The sequence below is a fragment of the Pinus tabuliformis genome, chromosome 1_1 (genome assembly GCF_031772625.1).
Source record: "Pinus tabuliformis cultivar Carrire ecotype Pingquan chromosome 1_1, CPIR1, whole genome shotgun sequence".
NCBI lineage: Eukaryota > Viridiplantae > Streptophyta > Pinopsida > Pinales > Pinaceae > Pinus > Pinus tabuliformis.
In genome coordinates this window covers 750,758,667-750,781,466 of record NC_142297.1, presented here as the reverse complement: position 1 = coordinate 750,781,466, position 22,800 = coordinate 750,758,667, and the positions used below count along the sequence as shown (strand labels likewise).

The following is a 22,800-nucleotide window of genomic DNA, read 5'->3' as shown; positions in this document are numbered from 1 at the left end:
ACATTCTGCAACTCAAGATATAGACACTGCTCCACTACACATATTTAACATCACGGAAAGTAACTAGTACGGAGCTTTGCCCCAACATTAAGTGGGAGACTTGGGTGAAACCATAAATTTCTCGACATCTTGCATTGGAGTAATGGACCCGCATTGGGCCCTATACAACTCTGTATAACTCGGAGTACCTCGAGAATTTCGGCCTCAATTCCGCTAGCTTCCAAGAGAGAGTACACCACGTTCGCATACGATCACGTTCGTATACCGTCCTAGCCCAGCTGTCAAAGTTTGGCGCCATCAACTTTCATGGATATTTAATGAGTATACAGATTTTTGGAACGTATGCATTGCGTTGTTATTTTGCGCAAAGCATTAATTGTCTGTCTTTGACAACTATCTAAATCAGAAACAAGGCTGCAAAATAAATACGAAGTAGATTTTCTCACATGATCCATGTGGCAATTTTATGGCCTTGTTTAAGCCGGGTAGGTTAAGATTTCATAAGGGAAATCTCTATATTACATTAATGAAATATGATATTACATAGATATAGGAATATTGTTTTCAGATAGGAAAACTATTTTGGACTCATAATTTGTTGGTTAAGAGAATATCTCAACCACACACCAAATTAAGGAAACCACTCTTATATATTAAGAACATACTTTTTACATAGAATGACACAAGTGAGACAAGTAGGAATTAATATTCCAACACACCCGCTTAATAAGTATTTGTCTCGATATCAATCTGCAAAGTCTAGTTGTGGTCAAACATAAAAGAATATGTTGATGTCCATATAAAGGAGCAAACATCCACCGGAATGCATGGGTGTCAACCGCTGCAACCATTAGTCTTGTAGGATGTCCTTCACATACATGGTTTTGTCAATCATTATAACTACATACATGTACTTGTACCTGTAAATCCCCCTTCATCATCATCATGGGTTTTATTAGATTACCCGTAACCATGCTCTGGGTTTTATCGGATTACCCTCAACCATGCCACTAAGGGTTCTCAGCCACCACAGCTCAACTCAGCCACCAAGGGTCAACACAAGCACAAAGGCTCAACTCAGCCACCAAGGCTCAACCCAGGCACAAAGGCTCAACTCAGCGATGAAGGCACTCGAGCCACTATGGGCCATAACCTTACCACTAGGGCACTCGAGCCACTCTGAGCTAAAAACCTGCCACTCTGGGCCACAAACATGCCACTAGGGAACTCCAGCCACTCTGGGCTACAAACCTGCCACTAGGGCTCACCAAAGACCTAATTCAACCAGGCCGAGATGCCACTAGGGAACTCCAACCACTCTAGGCTACAAACCTGCCACTAGGGCTCACCAAAGACCCAATTCAACCAGGCTGAGGGTTTTCTCGGCTAACCCTAAACCATGCCAATAGGAATCTTTGTCCCACTTCACTCTTACATGTGGTTTCTAGCACCACAAACCGACACTGCAAATACAAAGTGGTTTTTAGATTACCACAAATTGTATGGAGGTACACATGCCTTACAAAGCTTACAACACAACTCCAACTTTTGGAGTTACCAGATACATACATTACAAAGACCACTACAAAACATCCTAGACTTGCTTACTAATAAAATTTGTGACTCATAATACAACATGCTATTGAGTCTATCTCGGAAACTCACACTAACTCACACAAACATTCAACTAGTTGTCCATCATCCCAAATTTTCACTTGCTTTGCACAAAATCAATATTTGTTGCACTTCAACCTTGACCACCGAGCGCTTTTGGTCTCTTCTTTCTTTTTCTGATTTAATTGTCTTGGATTCACCTATGCGATTTGTTAGAGTAGCTAATTCTAACAAAACCACTTCATTGAGTTAGCTAGGCTCAATGCTTCTAATTCCAAAACATTTATAAATACGACATTACTTTGTTTCTCATTGGAGTTTTTTTTAAGTATGCAATTATAAAAAATTGAATTTTTACATTGAATTGATCACGCTCAATGTGTTTACCTTCCCAAACACCAATTGTGTCTAGTTGACCCAAAAAGAAAGAAGAGGTTGCGTGAGAAAGACACTGTCCAGATCTCTTTGATCTCAATGGCAAATCGCCCCCACGACCTTTTCCTTACGCCTAGGAAATGTGTTTCCTTCACAATTGACGAGGGCTCTTGCTCACAGGCTCTTATTTCCCGCTTCATTTCCATTGGCTCTCGGCTACGATCTGGATGGGATGAAAAATCTCTAATATCTCAGTCCGCGCTCATACAAACTAAGCCTTGATCCAGTGCGTGAACTTGTCTCGGCCTCTGTGTTGTTTTTCACTTCTGTCAAGTATCTTAGATCATGTGAACAGAGCACCGACAGAATAATCACAACGTTCTCTCTGTTGCAAGGGAATCCTTCAGCTTTGATGTATTCCATCAATAATGGCAGCACTCTGGCGTCCCCAATGGCCTTAACTCCCTCCTCATGGCTCGAGAGAATAGTCAGAATTGCCAGAGATTCATCCCCCATTGCTTCCTCGGGACTACTCATGAATTCCATCAAGAGAGGCACCAGCCCAGCTCTCACACTCCTGCTTCTGTTAACTGAAGGATATATGCATAGATTGAAGAGTGCAGAAGTGGCGTCCTTCTTACCCCTCTTGTCCTTCTTACCCCTCATGTTTCCATCCCTAAGAAGCTCCACCAGAGGAGGAATGACACTGCAAGCCCCGATTTGCGCCTTGTTTTCATCCACTGCAGATAGACTGAACAGAGCCGCGGTGGCGTTTTCCTTGGCGGCCATGTTTCCACTTCTCAGAACCTCCACGATGGGCAGAATTCCTCCTTCCTCTGCAATCCGACTCTTATTCGCCTCATGGATCGATAGATTCAACAGGGTCGTCACTACATGCTCTTGGGTCTCCAAATCGGGGCTTCGCAATAGAGGAATCAAGATTGGGATTATTTGGGCCTCTCCAATGTAGGCTCTATATGATGGTTTCTTCCTCGTTAAAGCCCGGAGCTCCTGTGCAGTTTCTTTCCATGACGCACCCTGCAACATGATACACCTTGCCACTAGATATGAGATCAACATTGCCTCCAAACTATAAACGTCTTAGGTAGAGCACTTCTCTGCTTACTAATATGATGGACGCATGCAAAAAAAAAAATACATGCTGCAAACATAAAAATTATACTCTCAAAACAAATACACTTTCTTATTTCTCTCAGCCCAGCACGGGCCAAGCTTCCTCAACCCAAGAGGGGCCCCTTAGGACTCTGATACCATGTTAAGATTTTATAAGGAAAATCTTTATATCACATTAATGAAATATGATATTACATATATACAAGAATATTGTCTCAAGATAGGAAAACTATCTTGGATACACAATCTATTAGTTGAGAGAATATCTCAACCACACACCAAACTAGGGAAACCACTCCTATAGAATAGGAATAGACTCTTCACATAGAAAGTCACAACTAACACAAGTAGGAATTAATATTCCAACAGGCTACAATTTAGTTAGGATTGTTAATAAAAATCGAGTTGTTTTTAGTGCAAATTTTTGGAAGTTTTTTAGATGGATTTTTCTGGTCTAATTTCTCTAAAATCCAATAGAAATTCATTGAAATCACAAGTTTGATGTGTATCCCCTCCACAATAGAAGTGCCCTAGGGGTTTTAGGGAGCTCAATCCATATATACAGTCAATAAACTAGTTTAAATAACACAAATCAAGATTTCACCACAAATTTTTCTGTTGGATTCAAGCACAGGAAACTCCAAAAAGTCGCACTAAAGACAATTCCAATAAAAATGGAGTTTTTAAATCAATTTTTTTATGATGTAAATAGATTCAACACTATTAGGAACTTTTGGGTATCCAAAATCTTGAAAATTGTAATTTGGATTTTAAAAATTTTTATCAGAGTTTTCAAAATCATGCAAGAATTCATATTGTTTTATGAACAAAAACCTTTTAGAGTACATCCAAATCTATTTCTGTTATATATTTTGAAATTGATTTAAACATATTTTCAATCTAATTTGTCTAAAATTTAATAATATTTTTTAAACTACAAATTTAATTTATTATCTATAATCTAAATATAATTTATTCAAATCAAAATCCTATTTTAAAAAACAATACTATCTAAATAAAAAATATTTCACTCAAATTTCAACCAAAAATTCTAAAACTTACCCTGGACAATGCCATCTAACTTTGCCATTTCGTTGCCATTTAAACAGGGACAAATTTTCAATATTTTGCTTTTCTATATTCATTGATGTCCAAGCTAAAAAAGTCTAGTGCACCGGGACTTCGCTCTCATGAAAAAAACAAAAAAAAATTAACTGCGAGGGTTTTGTTTAAAGTGACTAATTTTACTCTCTCGTTTTCCTGATATTAAAAAAGGAAAATTCTTGTTTGAACTTTCTAATTTTACTCTCTCGTTTTCCTGATATTAAAAAAGAAAACCATTAGACTTTTATAGTACGCTTTTAAAGATACATCCTCCAAGGATTTTTCCTTTTGGATGTTGCTATTTAATTGTACAACCATATTCTATACCCTTGGCAGATATTTTCGGCATGTGTTATTTTTTCCCCTTAAAATAGAATTGGTTTTAGAGATTTTGGTAAAATTGTTATTTTATATTATTATAAAAATATTTTCAAATTTAAAAATAAATTTAGTATTTTAAAAATTTCCACGATAATTCAATTTATTATTTTATTTATTTTTAATCATAAAAAATTATCTAGAAAAGTCACTATAAAATATATAATTTAAGTGAAAACCAATTATATATTAAAAAATAAAAAAAATATTACAAATCAATGTTACACTTCATAAAATAATTAATATTTTTCTAATATTTTTCCATGTGAAATTGTTAAATAATGAACATAATTTTTATTAACAAATAATAATAAATATTATAATTTATCTACATTAAATATTTATAATATTCATCTCAATAATCAAAATATAATTTTTAACCTAAAGATTTTAACAACCCATTAAACTCTAAAAAAATTATCCTCTATATTTATCAATTTATTTATAAACAACATAATTATTACTTCTTAGCAATAGAACTCTTAATTTCTTTTTAATTTTAATCTTTATAATCATAAATTAAATTATGATTCATAAAAATCAACATAATTATTACTTCTCAACGGTAGAGCACTCATTTTTTTGGTTTTTGTCATCAAAGACATTGTACTGCCCCTAAACACTTTGTCCCCATTCTCCCTTCCATCTATGTTGGTCATATGATGTGGGGTCATTACTATTGATAAGGTTATCTATTAAGTACATTATCAACATGTTCTAGTCAAGGACGTCTCAATCCTTGTTAAATTTTATAAATACTCCTAGTTTCGTGGCATTAGTTTTTATCATCTTCATTATCAATATTTTCAGAACCTTTCCACCGAAGGGGCACATTAACAATATTAAGGGTATGGCCTATAACAACCTCTCAAGCAGCACTATCGTGAAAAAGCATAGCCCACCCTTCGATTGAACCTCGTCATAATATTGGCATCATTAGTTTTCCTTACACTTCCCATAGTGCGTTGTCATTGGTGATTTAGTTAGGATGGGTTAAACTTTGTTAATAAACTTTATAAATACTTTTCGTTGGCTAGTGGTAGTTTTATTATTTTCAAAAATAATTCTGTCGGGTGAGTAGTGTTTTCAAATTTTTTTATTAATGATATAGATTTCTTTTATTATTATTTAGATTTTTTAAGATGAGATATTTTTTATATTTTATTTTTTGGTTAATCAATTTTTATTAATTATTAAAAAGTTACAACAAATTTGTATGGGAATCACTTTTCTAGTTTTAGTTTGTCGGGAGGGAAACACAAAAACTAAGTACAAAAAGACAAAATTTACATAAGATCGAGAGACAGAAGGACCACATAGCTAAAGTATTTCTAGTATGAGAATAAAACCCACCACCATCAAGCTTTAGGAGGAATAGCCAGCGCTGGTCCGACACTAGGTATCTCTGGGGGTCTGTGATCACCATGGACATGGAATTCCAGGTTAGCAAGATGATCCTCAATCTGCTCAAGCAACTCATTTGTTCTCCTTTGTCCCCGCCAAAGAGAAGCCAAATGATTTTGGATATCTCACTAGTTATGATGGAGATCATTCATAAAATCATTCTTTCATTACGGTCATTGTGACGGTGCTAGCCTAATTCCTCCAAGAGCGTGGTAACATTACACAACTGCAAGTCTAGAGAATTCAAAGAGGGTGGAATATCCACATGGCTAGGAGACTAAATATGGTTGTGGGCCACATCGCCCTCAAATGTCGCCTTCGTACCCCCATCACCTTCCACTTCCCTTACCTATCCTCCACGGCCCATCCGATGGTCTCGAGTGACTAACCCCCTCCTAACTCGCCTATGTTGTCAAAACATCATCCCACTTGCATTAGACCACAAAGACCAACTTCTATTGCTCACCAAAATGTAGGGGACCGATAGTGTTGTTCAACTACTAAGTTGAACAATGTGTATGCCCCTAGACACCACATAATCTACCCCCAAGGTCAAACATTCACCCCTACCAAAAACATAGTGACACCCCCTATCTACATTTCCCCAGACGACAGAGGGACAAAACACCAAGGAACAAATGTAGAAAACAGAGAACTTCAAATTCCCACCCAAATCCCCAGTGCTACCAAGGGGTGAAAACTCACGGAAATTACGGCTAAAAACTTAAGAGCCCAAGTGTAATTCCACCAAGCATGGGTGTAAAAAGACATAGGTGGAATTAACGTAAACCCCACTTAGGCTTCCTGAAAATGCAACGCTTGAAAATGAAAGTACAAGACTAGAGGACTTACCATACTGGTTATAAAAGAACCCTAATCTAATATGACTTGGTCAGTAATCCAATTCAAAGAAACAACCTTCCACTACAGCCCAACCAACTGTAATGTGATTCCCAACAAACCGTTGCACCAAGATCCCACACTTTATGAATTTGTTCACCAATGGAACTACAAGATAAACCCCACCCACCTATAGTAGACTTGGACTCAAAATTCACAGATCCAATGGGCATGCATAGGTTGGAAATTAGTGCAAACTCATCTTGGCCCTCATCAACCTAGGAAGCTCCCACAACCAAACTTACCAATTGCAGGAGCAACCTCGCCACCCTGTTTATAAATTGGTCGTGATACATCTTGATCTTTCGCAAACCTGTACACCATTTGTCCTTAGCACACCACATATTCTACTAAACATTCACGTTGGAGGGTCTACTTCCCACCCTTCCACTCCATTATATCCAAGCTCATCCACCTCCATTGGGGAAAAATAAGAATATTAAAATAATAATAGTAATAATAAATTAAATTTTAAGACTATAGTTAAGTTAGACATTAAAATTAGTGTATAAGACCTCTTTATATGTGAAAAAAAGGAATTGATTTGATTCTTCACATCTATAGAGGTATACATACCCTATCTTCCCTATAATTTGAACCTATTAATGTACCATGTGATTTTGATATTAAATGACAATATTATTATTTTTAGGTGTAAGGCCTTTGAGGCAATGATGTAACATTAGAAAAACTGAGAACACATTCTCACTTTTGTAATATTAACTATTTATTCTAGGATTTTAAATGAAAGCTCGAGAACTATGTGTGAAAATGTACGAGGCTAGCTACTACAAAACAAGATGGAAGAGAAACAAATTGCTTAGAAAATTGACTAGGTAACCAAAGAGGCAATTTGAATTACAAAATAGACAAGATAACATGAATACAATATATATATTCTCTAGGAGGAAGAACCAACTCAAATTAGATTTGATTTCATTTACATGCACTTAGATAACTAGAGTAGTTCCCTAGAATTAGCTAGAAAGCCAAAATTGGAATGGAAGACCATTAAACCTTAAAAATATCTAATAAAAGAGTTGAATGAAAGTAGATGGACATAGAAATAAATTAGAATTGATGTACATAGTAACTCTCATATGCACAAAGTACCCATGTAAACTCCAATAATGGAACTAAAAGTCGATAGAAAAGCTGGTAGGTGAGTGGATAAGGTAGTTTCTTAATGTAAGAGAGGGAAATTATATTAGGGACCATATGGATGAAATAATGGAGAGGAAATCAAAATTTCATATCCTAATTAGTGCCCAATCACCATGACATGCCATCCTAGGTGTCACCCCTTGTTAAAAATAAACTCGCTAAAATTATAAAACACTAAAAATAAAGAGATAATCTTAAATAGTAGGGAATGCCTAGAAGTGAATGTAAAGCGATCATATGTGCCCCTATTGATGTATGGAATAGGCCCAAATGGTGTCTTGAGTGTAAGGCCCCCTGATGCAATGTACCCCAACATTTTTTTAGCTAATCATACAATAGGCCCATCTATACATCATTGATTCCAATGCTTTTATCCCTTTCTATAGTTAATGAACTTTATTAAGACCATCATAAGTTAGGTTGAACTTTATTAAGACCATCAAAGGTTAGGTAGTGCTTTTCTACCTTGTATGTTTCAAAATATTATCATTCTATAGCATAACCATATTAATGCACTTATTGAGTGATAATTTTTAAGAGTTTTGTATTTTTAGAGGTTGTAATTGGTGATTATTCTTACCCCATTTAATAAAGTGAGGTTACTTGTAACCCTTTTTACCTCTCTAAGGTTAGATTTACAACTTATTTGAAACTATGGATTTTATAACTGGTGCCTTTGAGACAGAAACATTAAAATCAAATTAGCTTTACAACTCAATTGGAACTATGGATTTTATAACTTGTGTCTTTGAGACCAAAACATTAATATCAACCCTTAAAGCAAAAAGTGGCTTTATTACTAGCACCTAGTTTCTTAGGTTAGCAACACAACTTATTTGAAGTAATGATATTAACAATCAAAACCTTAAATCATCTTTCAAATGGAAAATTGTGATCTACTAATTTTTTTTCTCTCTCCAAGGTTCAAATTCCAACTTGTTTGAAACCATAGTTCTAACAGCCAACAATATTGTACCCTAAATCATAAATCAACCCTCAAATTGAAAAGGGGTGATGATAACAACACCTACATTTTTTAATATTAAAATGTGATATGTTTGAATCCATGACCTTAACAACTAGTATGAGGTTGCAATCTGAAATCTTAAAATCAATTAGCAAAAGAGGCATACTATTAAGGCACTCGCTTGTGTACAGCCTAAAATCCCACCACTTCCAAAAACATGTTAATAATAAATATTTGTACAAATAAAACAAACTAAAATGAAAAGAGAGAAAAAAACATATACATATATATTAGCACGAGCTATTGACTTAGTCAACCTATGTTATATCATCTACAGTTATGGGATGTTAAAGAATACCCCTAATATCACTATATATTAATAGTAAGCTTCCAAAATCATTTTTTTAAACCCTATCCCAATACATCTTTTTAATAAAAATAATCATTATTTTATAGATGTATATTAATTTTACTATATACGCATTTATAATTTATAATACTTCTATTTTTTTCTTAGTTCACATATTCCTCCCTAATAACTATAATATATTTACTCTATGTTTCACAATTTAAAAACTCTATTGAACTTTAAAAACCGTATTGAACAAATATGGTATAATATTGACCAATAAAATCAAACCCTCTTGATATAACTAATATAAAAATTAAGCTGATTTTTTTCCTTTCTAAATTTTAACTTTACAAACCATAGAGAGAAAGTCTGAAGAGAGAGAATAAAAGTAATCATATTATCCCCTTAAGGTATTGAAATGTGTAACTTCAGATATATGAATCTGATAATGTTGGAAACAATATTGAAATCCTTATTATAATAAAAGAGTTTTTCAAGTTGGAATGTACTGATTTCCTGATAAAATAATTAATAAAAAGGAAAGTAAAATAAAATCCCTAAACATTGGGTGTTATGCTCTTGTTGCTTGACACACGTACATGACCTCATCAATATCTGACCTTGGGCTCAAGGCCTAGTTGTCCGTATGTTTAAGAGTCGGAACAAAATTTGTGGGAAGGTTACATGGAATTATTTAAAAAAGAAAAGAAAAGATAACATAGGGTTAAATAATAAGTAGGAGGGGGATAACCATTAAATTAGTTTTTAGAAGCTATACTTAAACATTGTACCAATTAGTTACTTATAAATTACCATATGAGAATGATGAGATAATAAAATTAATCTTCTATATTGTTTTGTTTATTTAAAAAAATATTTTGATATAATATTTAGAAATAATTTTTACAATTAGTTTAAATGGTTAAAGGCTTATTTTGAGTTGAGGGTTTCTATTATAAGATTATAAGAAATAGTTATTTTTAAGACATTTGAAAGAGTTTAATTTTATATGGAGTGTAAGACACATTTTCTTTTGTTGTGTAACCTTTGGAATTCATATTAAGAAGTTAGAGGCTTGTAGGGAATAAGTTTTTTTTGATGTAATATTTAATATCTTTCTTACTTATGGTGATGATGTTGTTTTTTTGAGTGAGATTCCTCTCTAGTATTAATTGGAAAAAATGAATTTTTTATTAGTTTTAATATTGTGATAAAATGATTTTTTTATTAGTTCTAGCACTGATATACTAGTAATTAAAAGTAAAATAAAGATTATGATAATTTAATTTATAAATATTACATATACTAGCTTATTGTATGGAAATTTAAACAATTTAGAGGAAACTCATATAAATTTTGGAGTGCAATTTAATCATAAGGTTAGCTAGATATACAGTAGTGAGAAAATGATTAATGGAAAATGGAAAGCCAATTTTTAGTCTTGAGAAATAATTTAAAACAACATACATATAGTTATAGGAAAAAGACAGTTCCTCTTTGAGACACTCATTACTTGTTTTATCTTGTACGTATATAAAGCTAAGGGTTGTAGTATATTCATAGATCTTAGCGGAAATACAAAAATTGTGAAAGTGTTTTATAATTTATAATCTTAAAATCAAGGAACAAATTATATCCATCCCTTCTCATAGAATATGGTGTTTCTATAGTGGAGAGTGCGGTCACGACTAGGTAACTAGCATATAAGTTATAAGATAATTAACATGAATGGCATCAAGATTCTCAACATTCTATTATACACAATTGAAATTCATCATTAATGTAAGAGATGATTCCATAGAGATTCTAATTCTTGGCTAAACCTTTGGAGAATAGAAGAGGAGGTCACTCTAAAGAGTATTTAACATAAACAAAATTATAACATCTACATTTAGGGAGAAGCTGTAGTGCAATTAAGGAATACAACATCATATAAAATTAAGGTAATATAAAGGAGTTATTAGCGACAATTTAAAATACCAAAAGTCTCTCTCTACCATAGTTAGATTAAACAAGAAAATCATTGACATTAAAGTAGCAATCATCATGATATACATACACAAAAGGGCTAAAACGTTCTTAAAATTCCATATGGGGAGATGTTATGTCATGTTCATGGTGATAAGAAGATGGAGGGTGAACATAAAATACAAGAAGGGTGACACCAATCATGTTGCATACTACCTCAATTGGCCGTTGTTTGTGGTGCTACCTAAAACTCTTCATTCTTATCGCCAGAAGACCCCCAACTACCCACAATTATACAACAACAACCCTCACTTTGTTGCCACATTCCTGACATTGATCATACACAAACAAGTTCCAGGCTTCCACCTACAGGATGTGCTTTTGTGCTACTTGGGGCACCTTTCTATTCCTCCAATGGAGAATGCCAATATAATATGGCATGAAAATTACACTTAGGTGGTAGGACACATTGATGTGGATAAGACAATCATAATTCTTCAAAAGTATATACACTTTCCAAATATTTGACAGGATGTCCACTAGTACATCAGATTGTGCATTGTTTGTATCACATCTAAAAAACCATCAAGAAGTATGGGTTGTACACTCCTCTACCTACTCATGACAAACCTCATGAGTTAATATCCAAGGATTTCATGTCAATATTTCCTTCCATGAAGCATGGTAATGATTTCATGTTTGTGGTTGCCAAACGATTCTATAAGATGGCCATTTTGGAAACTTGCAAGAATAGTATCATAGTGAAAGTCATTATTAAACTCTTCTTTGAGAATGTTTGGGTTAATTTTGTGCTAAATTGGACCATTATTTTATATAGGGATGATAATTTTCTTAATACCTTCTAGTACAACCTATGGTCTCAGATGGATATTGGGTTGACCAAATTGACCACGTTTCATCCTCAATTAGAGGAACAAACAAAAGTGCTCAATAGGATGATTATGCATATATAACAAAAATAAAACTCTAAGCATATTTGGACATGGGATGGAATCCTTCCATATGTTTAATATAGATATAAGAGATTCCTCCATGGCTCTATTTGATATGGTCCTTTTTCAGGTGTGCTTGGGGCTCTGACCATTGACCCAAATTGATGTAGCTACGCCCATAAAATATTCACTAGTAGAGTTATCCCATGCTCAATTTAAGGAAAATAGAGTAGTCAAATTTTTTGAATGGATACAACACCTCCAATAATAGGTTCACAATATCTTGCAGAGAGCCAATTCCAAGTACAAGAAATCACATGACTAACAAAGGGTTCCACACAAGTTTTAGGTCAGTGATAACATGTGGGTACATTTACATAAACAATGCTTAATAGGCCCCAAAAGGAAGCTTATACCACTCCAATATAGGCCCTACACAATCACAAAGGTTGTGGGTGAAAATGATTTGGAATTAAATATTACCCCTTTCCTTGACTTGCACCTAGTATTTAATGTGGAGTTTCTTTGACCATATTTTCCACCTTTTGTTCACACCTCAAAGGAAATTCAGAAATTTGTACCCATAGAAATTAATCCTAACTAATTAAATAGCCTACAATGGATCAAATTATGGACACAAAGATAAAGGATACCCACTAGTAGCACATACAACTCTACCACACTATCAAAGTAGGGAAAATTCTTCACCAAGAGCCACATTTAGCACAAGTTTCCCTATGTTATAAGGAAAATTGATGAAATGGATTCCATTTCATCCTAAGGGGGAGTAATTATCTAGGTGGATATTGGTGGCCGCCCACCTCTTCCACTAAATCAATGGTTCTCTATATTTTTGGTAGTTTTACATAGTATTTGGGTCACAAACATTTCGGGTTGTTTCGAGGCACTAAAAAGGTTTTCTAGCAATTCAAGAAGTGAATGGTTTCCATGGCATGACCTATCCCTAGGAGAATATTTTTAGTCCTTGAATGGTTAGTTTCAATGAACAATTGTGTGACCCAAGTGAATATTGTATGCAAACGTTGAGACCCTAGGAAGTTGACGTACTAACTACCCACCTAATTAGGGCCCACAAATATTTTAGTTCTTCATCTTCTAGGGTTAGGGTTTTGGATCACTAGGGTTCTTTATTTATTTCAAGAAGCCATTATTTCATCGTCTTATGATATATTTTGTGAATTCATGTAGTTTCCATTGCTCTCTCTTCAAAGATAGCTACCACTATTCTAGCTAGTTTATGTTGTATGGTATTTTGGTATTTTATTTATTACGAGAAGTTGGCTTTCACTATATTACCATATTCCCTTTGTTATATTTCTGTGTGTGTGTGTGTGTGCGCGCGTGCGCGCGTGTGTGTGTGTGTGTGCGCGCGCGCGTGCGTGTGTGTGTTTCATTTCCTTTTCCACCTTTTGTTTCATTCCTTTTGCAACTCAAATCACCACTAAATTTAGGAAGATGACCATCATTCTTAGTATCTCTCTGAAGAGCCTATATAAAATACTCAAGTATATAGAATTTCTACATAGCCATTTATAAAATCAATTGATGTTTCTCAAGCCGGGAACAATCCAAGAACACCAAATGAGGGTTTCGTACAAGAGAGGTATCTAGTAAGAGTAAACCAAAATAAAGGAAAATATAGTGGTTCGATGCATATAGATTACTTGGAAGCTTATAATCAAGGGAAGAAGAAGTGGAAAAGGGGAAAATACAATAATTTTTTTCGGTAAGGGGAAAAATACAATAATTACTACATAATAGTGTAAATATCCTAGAAATCATTGCAACAACTAAAACATTGATGGTCACACTAACAAGAAGCAATGGAAATTTCATCTTGAGTTGAACCCAAAGAACTACAAAAAGGATGGGAAGAAAAAAAATATTATAGCCACAAATTAGAAAATTAGTTTGAAAGAATCTCATACATGGACATGAATATTATCTGCAAATTGGTGTAGAAGGAAGTGACTTTGATTAGCTTTAATCGCGAAGAAGAGAAGGACATTCCCACGCCCTTTCAGGTTAATATATAAGTCAAGAAGACCAATAGAAATTCTTTGCTTGAATCACTTTTATAGGAAAATATCATGGCAGTGGATCTACTAAAAAAACATTGATTAGAGGTTCATGATCATCCTATTCCATATCCACTGGGATGGGTAAAAAATGATGCAAAGATGAAGGTAACAAAGTAGCATACAGTAATCTATAGGCGGGAGGCAATATTCATGTGAATATCTGACTAGTACCACCTCATTAAGGACAATACATATTTCATCATCAATCTGCACAAAGGAAATTCCAAGATTTCATTGCTAAGTGCCAACCAAACCAAGAAGTTGATTCATTTTGATAAATAGTATGTTCTTCTTTTCTTAAGATAAAATAATTCCAACAATGAGTCTACTAATGTCAAGACATCCATGTAGGGGTTTAATAAAGAACATAAACAACAAATGAAATTAATTTATATAGGAATCCAAGGGGGTTTTCTAGAAGCCTAAGGGGCTACCATATAAGAGTGAAGTGGAGCATCAAATCCAATTATTTCTAGACTCCCCTTAAGAAAAATTAGGTTTTATAGATAGTATATTGTAAAAGAAAAGTGAATACGAAATTAAAGTAGTTTCTAGCACAAGATATGATTGGGCCAAGTAACTCCTTTTATGGGTCACTCATCATAAGTATATCAAAAAGGGACAAGACTTGGTAAATATGCAATGGTTACATAATCTTAAATAATATTATGCTCAAGAACATGTACCCCTACCAATAGGGAGTTTTGACATCTAAAATGGGCCTCCTAAGAAAAATAATAAAATAAGAGAACATGAATTTTTAAATAAAGAAGAAGGAAAGTGACTTTTTAAATTTCATCTTCAACTTATTTCCTTATAGGTTTACTCAAATTTCAAGTGTGGACACCCGTTGGATGCTCCACGATCTATCAGTTAGTAGGAAATCACAAGACCGACTATCATAGAATATTAAATTTTACTCTTTGGGCATATAAGATGTTAGTCAAGCCTGCTACACACTTCAAACTATTTCAGCTTGTTTACGACCTGGAAGTAGTCCTTCTAATAAAGTGTCAGATCCCATTGCTTAAATTCATTGTTGAACTTCTGCATGACACTACTACAGAAGAGGAACATTTTTTATTACTACATCATTTGGATGTGACTCATAGGAATGTTGCACTAGCTCTCGAAACAAACAAACACAGATTCAAGGCTCAATATGAAAAATGAGTTAAGCCTCATTCTTACCAAGAGGGAGATCTTGTTTTAGTTTATGAGGGAAAGCATGACCTTTTGGGAGTAGGAACACTTCACCCATTGTCGATCAGTCCCTACATTGTCGAAACTGTTCTTTATAAATGAGCCTATGAAATTCAAGACTATGATGGAATACTACTCGCTGAACACTGCAATAGGCTCTATTTGAAAAAAAATTATGCCTAGTGTTTCACCAAGCTTATGATTTGTAATTTTATGTATATAAGTTTTGTTTCTTTTTGGTGCGGTTATTGCATTGGCATATTTTTGCCTATATTGGGTTATTTGTCTAATGCATATTGGCATTTTTGTACAAATGTCAACTTAACTCTTTCCATATGTCAGATATGAAGATGGTTGCAGTTGTCGCACACGATGCATTGCATTATCTACTTGGGTACTTTACACATTTGAGTCAGAGCTACTTAGTTCTGGAGGATTCTTCCTAGGTAATGGTACTAACAATATTGACAAGTATATGCCTATCATTGAACTCCTTACGAAGGCTATATCCATCGCCATTTGCCATTTAGTGATTAGATTAGACTTCGAGCTGGTTGTTGTGAATTTGAATAATAATTATCATATTCGTAATACTATTTTATTATGTCATTTTTTCTTAAGAGTTCAACTTTTGAAACGTAATTTTTAGTATCTTACTGATGAACACATTCAAAGAGAATCTAATGCATTAGCTAATTCATTAGAAAAGTATCTATTAGAATGGAATATTTCAAATTTACCTTAGTCACATGCATGTGTGTACATTTTCATTGAAAAATTTACATAGAAAAACCTCAAATAACCCACTTGTGTGTTTTATACAAAATGACTTCACTGATCCTAACACTAACACCCTATGACTACCATCTAGTGTCTATTCTTGTTGAGTCTACCTCTCATGGTAGCATATCAAAACCATAGCTATCCTCCTATGAGGTACCAAAAACCTCTTTCGGTACACCCATCATGTGTTGTTATAAGTGGATCGATATCTCCCTCATGGGAAGAGGTGGCAAACCCATCGTAAGAACTTTGAGGTTCCTAGCAACCTTGCGAAGGCTTTGAGTATCATCTCCATTTTTGGTGGATGTTGCAAACCTTGCTACTACTCTAGCCCAAGGTAACTGCTCATCACACCTCACATGACGAAGCCCGGCTATAGGACATATAGGTGCCACATCTGTGTCATGCTAGAACTTGTGTCAGATTGTTTCACCTTAACAAAAAAAATTGCATAAAATTCAATAGTCAAAAAATACATTTATCACTGATTTTTCTTCTTACCTATTGGTACCCATTGTGTAGTAGGTGGAAAGATCAACTCTAGATCCCTTGAATAGTTCATCCTAGCATATGGGAAGTCCTCGATCATTAGAATCTATAATTGTAGCCCATCAAAGAAGTTTATGTCAATATAGTGTCTAACAGGTCCACCTCCTGTCCAAGGTACTAAGGCTGCCCATCTCTCTAGTACGGGCTCCCTTGGACCTTCTATAGCCAGACTCATCGATGGTCTTAGAATGGGCACTCTCTCTAGCATGAAGGCTACTTTCAGTGTACCATACCCAAACTCTCTTTGGCCTGGAGTCTTGCATGTTGTCAATTATTCTTTCACTCACCTAAGGGCAGTCTCGCACCAATCAAAAACCTGCATTTGTAGGTAATCCAATGCTAGAAGAATCTAGGATTTCATAGCCACATGTTGGCTCTTATCCCTTCCTAATGGAACTATCATCCATAGGATATACCTAAAAGGTCTTTCTCTCACTCGTCATATTTGAATTCGATTGTTGACTTTGAGTACACCTGGTGTGTAAATAGTGTTGATTAAATCATTGGTGGTTCTAGGATCTACTCTCCCTCCTATTAAATTTTATCATGCACCTTTGGATGATAAGCTGACGAGGAAATATATGTAATATTTCCCAATAGAGATCTCATGGTCCCCAATTTTGGATACCCCTTGGTTTTCATCCCATCACTGGATTATCCGTGCCAAGAGTTCCTCCTTAGCCTTCATTAGATCAAGTATAGCATGCTTTTGTAAACCAGATTAGCTCAGAGTGGCCAAGCATGTTGGATCATTTAGAATTGGTAATTATTCTCGGTCGTGAAATATTTCTCTCTAGAGGCTTATTTTGATTAGTTGATTCTTGCATAATTCGAAATGCTTGGTTAAATTTTCCTTACTGTACAAGCCTGTAATTTGAAGAATTTGAATTTTTCTTGTGCCTGGCTGGCTAACATGGGCACTCCTAAGTCCACAGTGCATGCTAATGTTCCCTCCCAACTTTGGAAAGGTGCGTGCATGTGACTTTATGTCCTAGGAACCCGGTTACCTACCTAAGCCATTTAGGGTGAGCATAAAAACTAAAAGTTACCAATGAAATATAATAATTAAGGACTTAAATGAAAGACTGAGGTCAATGGTCTTACCTGGAAGGGACAAGAAGTTGAATGGTTGTGTGGATTACCCACAATAATGCTTGAAAGACCTGCCTCTCTTTCACCTCCAAATTCTCTCACCAAACTCAAATTGGTGCTGATGAGGACCAAAATGCATTTTTATACACTTTGCAGTCATGGCTAAACTTAAGTTTTTGCCATTTATGAGCAATTTTTCTTCATTTTTTTTCTAAAGCTCTTGGTAAATATATTGAATATTTTTTTTTTATATATTCTAATGCTATGTTAAGTGATTTTCTTCAGAATTGACCAACATTGAATCAGATTGAGCATTCCTTTTAGGGAGTTTTTCTCACTCATTAAATGGAAAAAAGCCTGAGTTACCTATTTTGGGCTCGTAAAATTTCTACAAGTGATCCATGTGGCTCCAGAAAGGCTCAAAAACTGAAGGTCACTTAGGATAGGCTCAAATTATTTGGATTCAAATGAAACTAGAATCAGAGTGTAGATCTTGTCTTCTTGATTCCAACGGTGCAAACAACACCTTAATACGAGTTCGTATGTGAAAGTTATGCTCAGTCAAAGTTTCAGTTAAACTGGGAAAAAATCAAAGTCAAAGTCAACATTCTGCCACATGGTAGGCCATACATATGACATGTGGCATCAAATTCAGTAGGCATAGTGGGACCCACATAGATAATTAGGCAGCCCAGTTAGCAAACCAAGTGGACCCACAAGCAGGTGATGTGGAAACACCACAAGTCGACACATGGCATGCAGGTGGCATATGATGTAGACCAATGAGAGCCTACCACATGGAGGAATCACATGATGCCACATGGCACCTAAATTAGGCCCAAGTGGCCTTGGCATGGTGCACCCTTCATTTTTTTTATATTCTCATGGTTTTGAGAGTTGTTATAATATGGATATAAGATTTCCATATATTATATAATTTGAAAACTATATTAAAACCAAAATTGGGCTTAAAACCATATTAAAGAAAAATTGGGAGTCCATGGGTTTTGAACCCAAAATCTCCCTAAAAACAAGTAACTTAATATGGCTATTCCAACCATTGTGCCAACCACACACTTTCCTTATTCACCCTCACACTTTGTTATAAAATCCCATTCAAATGGTTGAAAGGGAGCCATGGAGAATACATGGGAGATGAGGGCACAAGTAGGCTAATGAAGTCATGTATATCATGAAGATTCTAGGAATATTGTTAGAGCATATGTTAGGGAATATTTTCTATGAGAAATCTTTAAAATTACCTAGGGGAATAATTTTGAAAGTGTCAGAACTTTGTTGAGTTTATACTCAAATGAACCAATTTTTCATTAGGAGTCTAATGGCATAGTCCATTTCTTCATCTGAGTAGTAGAATTTTTTCCTGTGTCCAAGAAGAGAATATTGTGAGGAATATTTAAGATTCCTAGGGAGCCCATATTTGACCGAGTCAGAAAGGGGTCAAGTTTATGGTCAGATTTCACTATTTTTCACCAGGAATTCAACCATGTTTACCACTTCTTCAGTAGAGTTGTGCATTTTCAGGACATCCCCAGAAGTGGAGGTATAAGATGCATTGATGCCATCTATTCTTTTGATTTTTCATAAGATGATTACTTGTTTTTGAGATCCTTGTTTCCCATTTCTTTGGAGGATCCTTATATGTCACTTCAAGTGAAAGTTAGATATTCTTTCATGTTGAAGGAGAGCTTATATGAGTGAGAGTTATTATAGAAGAACGTCTCGTGGAGAGACATGCAACTCTAGTTAAGGGGGCTCTTCCTTGTATTAACAAAGAATACATCATGTACTCATCATCATCTTGCAACATTTAATGAAGTGACCTCCCCACTCTTAACACCGAGCTCGGAGACGTAACCCACACTGGGTGAACTCCGTTATCAACTTGTGTGTGTTATTGGATTTGATAGTTTCCTTTATGTTTCTTCTTCTTTAAAGTATGCACATGTGGTTTTTTAATACTCTTTTAGATGCAATTCTGCTAACATCACAGAAGTAAAAGATCTTTGTTAATTTCAGTAACTGAGAGAATTTAGATAAATGAGATAGATTTGAGCAATTATTTTTTTTTGTATTTTTCTCACTCTAAACTAAAAAAGATACTATGATTTTTCTTCGTTTGACTCAGTTAATTTTTTTATCGAGAATATCAAGTTCACTTCGTTCCCATGATACTCATAAAAAAATGAAGTGGTTGTCTATTAAGAGTAGGTCTATCACTTTATCTAGACTCAATGGACTAGCTACGAAAAAGGAACTGTGTCAGGTATACTATTAACCTTTTTTTGCACCCAGTCATCAACTGTGACAAAGGCAGCCCTTTCTAGTTTTTTTTAAGCTCTTTCTGGACTCTATAAATGTGAAAAGACAATCAAGTTTAGCCTTTCTAGACTCATTAAACGTAAGTAGATTGGGGAAAATTTGTATGAAACAACACTTATTGTCTCTATATTTTGAAGGAATTTTTGGTAGAAATACCTTGTCAATACCTTGAACTCTCAACATATTCCTCTTTTTGTCAACTTTTCTATGAACCCTAAAATTTTATTAGTACCTTATTGATACCCATATGTCCCTACATATTTGTGTCTAACTCCTCTTGGTATTCTTGAGTCTAAAATTCCTGGTCTTCTTGGTGTTTTGCCTTCTATTGTTCAAGGGATTAGCCTACTCTTTGCTTCTTGTATCAAACATCTACTCATATTACATATTTTCCTTGAGTAATTTTGTCCCATTGTTCTAAACTATCTCCAAAATAAATTATCTTGTCCCATTTCACATCAATCGATGTCAAAATCCTTATTTCCTACCTTTGACAGGTCTCTTCCTATTGAATTCAACATCTTATCTAAGAAGTAGATTGAGAAACATTTCAGTATCCTAGATCTTGTTGTCTCTAGTGGAAGGTTTTCACATGTTCGATTGGGGTTTTCATCATTATCTCCCAATTGAACGATTCAATGAGCGTTCAACACCAAATCCTTTTTCACACTCGCTAGATTGAACTGCGTATCTTGGAGACCATCATCCCTATCAATGGCTATCCTTGTGTTTGCTAATAGTTTCCATAATTGGTTAGTAACCAAATGATTTCTCACACATGTGACTTCAACTCCTTTATTCACATGTGCAGAAATATGCTATTATCGATGCAGTGATGAAGACATTGGGTAGATGCTTACATCAATCATTCTTGTTTCCTCTCCCAAGCTGTGGCTATTGTTTTTAAAGACAACTTATTAGATTTTTTACATTATGGCCTCTATCCACATTGCGCCTATCAGTCTACATGAAAGCCATACCTTCATTTGATATCAGTTTGGTTTTTATATTGAGCATGGGAATGCTTGACTTGGGACATGATTTTATATTTCGACATATATTTGTTGTTCATAGGTGTCCTTTAGTTCTGATGCTCTGACACTCTCTCTCTTTAGTTACATTTTATAAAGTATTTCAACAATTTTATTCTTCTCTAATCTCACACTTCAAGGTGCATCTATTACACTAGAAAATACCTCCTCATCAATTTAGAGGAGAAGACCAACTTGGACTTCAACAAAACCATAATTTTCAAGTCTATTTGCCACAACAAGACACCCGAAAAACTAGAAAAAAACATTCTAATGCATCCTAGTAACTAGTAGACCACGTTAACATAGAAGAGCACATTTTGATTCTTCAATAAGTGTGAATTACCTAAATTTCATGGGCTCACAAGAAAAAACCATGAGTTAATTCACTGACACTTACTCTTTCACTCAAATTAGACTTTGAAAAGATGGAAGGGATTTCCTCAAACCTATTTATAAATGTTGTCTATCCTGACTGAGACTATTAAGCAAGGAAACATACTCCAACCTTTTTTCTTTTTCCCAATGTGAACTGATGAAGATATTGGTAAAATCAGAGCCTCCCATTGCTTATATATTATAATCTAGGCCACAATAATCAGGATCAGAATTCATGCGTCATCATGCTAAAAAGATATCATTGAGAGAGAGCATGAGGAGTTATGAGTTGGAGGAATGCTCATTGCAACACCTCATGTTTGCAATTATCCTTCACTGATTTAATAATATAGATCTATTCTTGTTCTATATACATCATGATCTAATGTTGACATTTTACATGTTATGCTTCTATGATTTAGACTAATGCTTTGATATTGATGCATTTGATTCTTATATGATGTTATATGTTAGTATATTGAATTTTTAAGGTTTATATATGTTGTGCAGATCACTTTTTGTCCATCTTGTGTGCAGATCTCACTCTTGGAGTTGGTTGAGGCTTCCTTCACCGAATTGTGCTTAAGAAGAGTTGTGCAAAAGATAAATAGGTCTAAACTCATCCCTTCTTTGCCAATTCTTGTCTAACATTGGTATGGTTGAATGTTTTCTTTCTTGGACAACCTCAGATCCCTTGATCCGTTAGACTTAGGTTCTAGGAAATCTAAGAGGGTTTCTTTTCCATCTACTCATGCACTAATCCCTATAGAAACAGGAAGTTCATGTTGTTGGAATATTTCAACTAGACCCCAGACAGAGTCATCTCCTAGCCATAAAGAGGATTCTAAGATATCTTCGAGCCATAATGGACTATGGAATTTGGTTCCCCAGAGGTAAATTTTTTTAGTAACTGTTTTTATTGATGTGGATTCAGCATGTGATGTATATGATCAAAAGAGCACTAGTTTTTGTGTTTTATTTATTGGTGCATGTCTTGTTTCATGGATGA

The 22,800-nt window shown here is 34.7% G+C and overlaps 1 pseudogene; it reads right to left on the bottom strand.

The window, feature by feature from the left end:
• Window positions 1-2,232: 2,232 nt before the first annotated feature.
• LOC149216178 (U-box domain-containing protein 13 pseudogene) lies at window positions 2,233-3,036 on the bottom strand (annotated as a pseudogene).
• Between the last annotated feature and the right edge of the window lie 19,764 nt (window positions 3,037-22,800).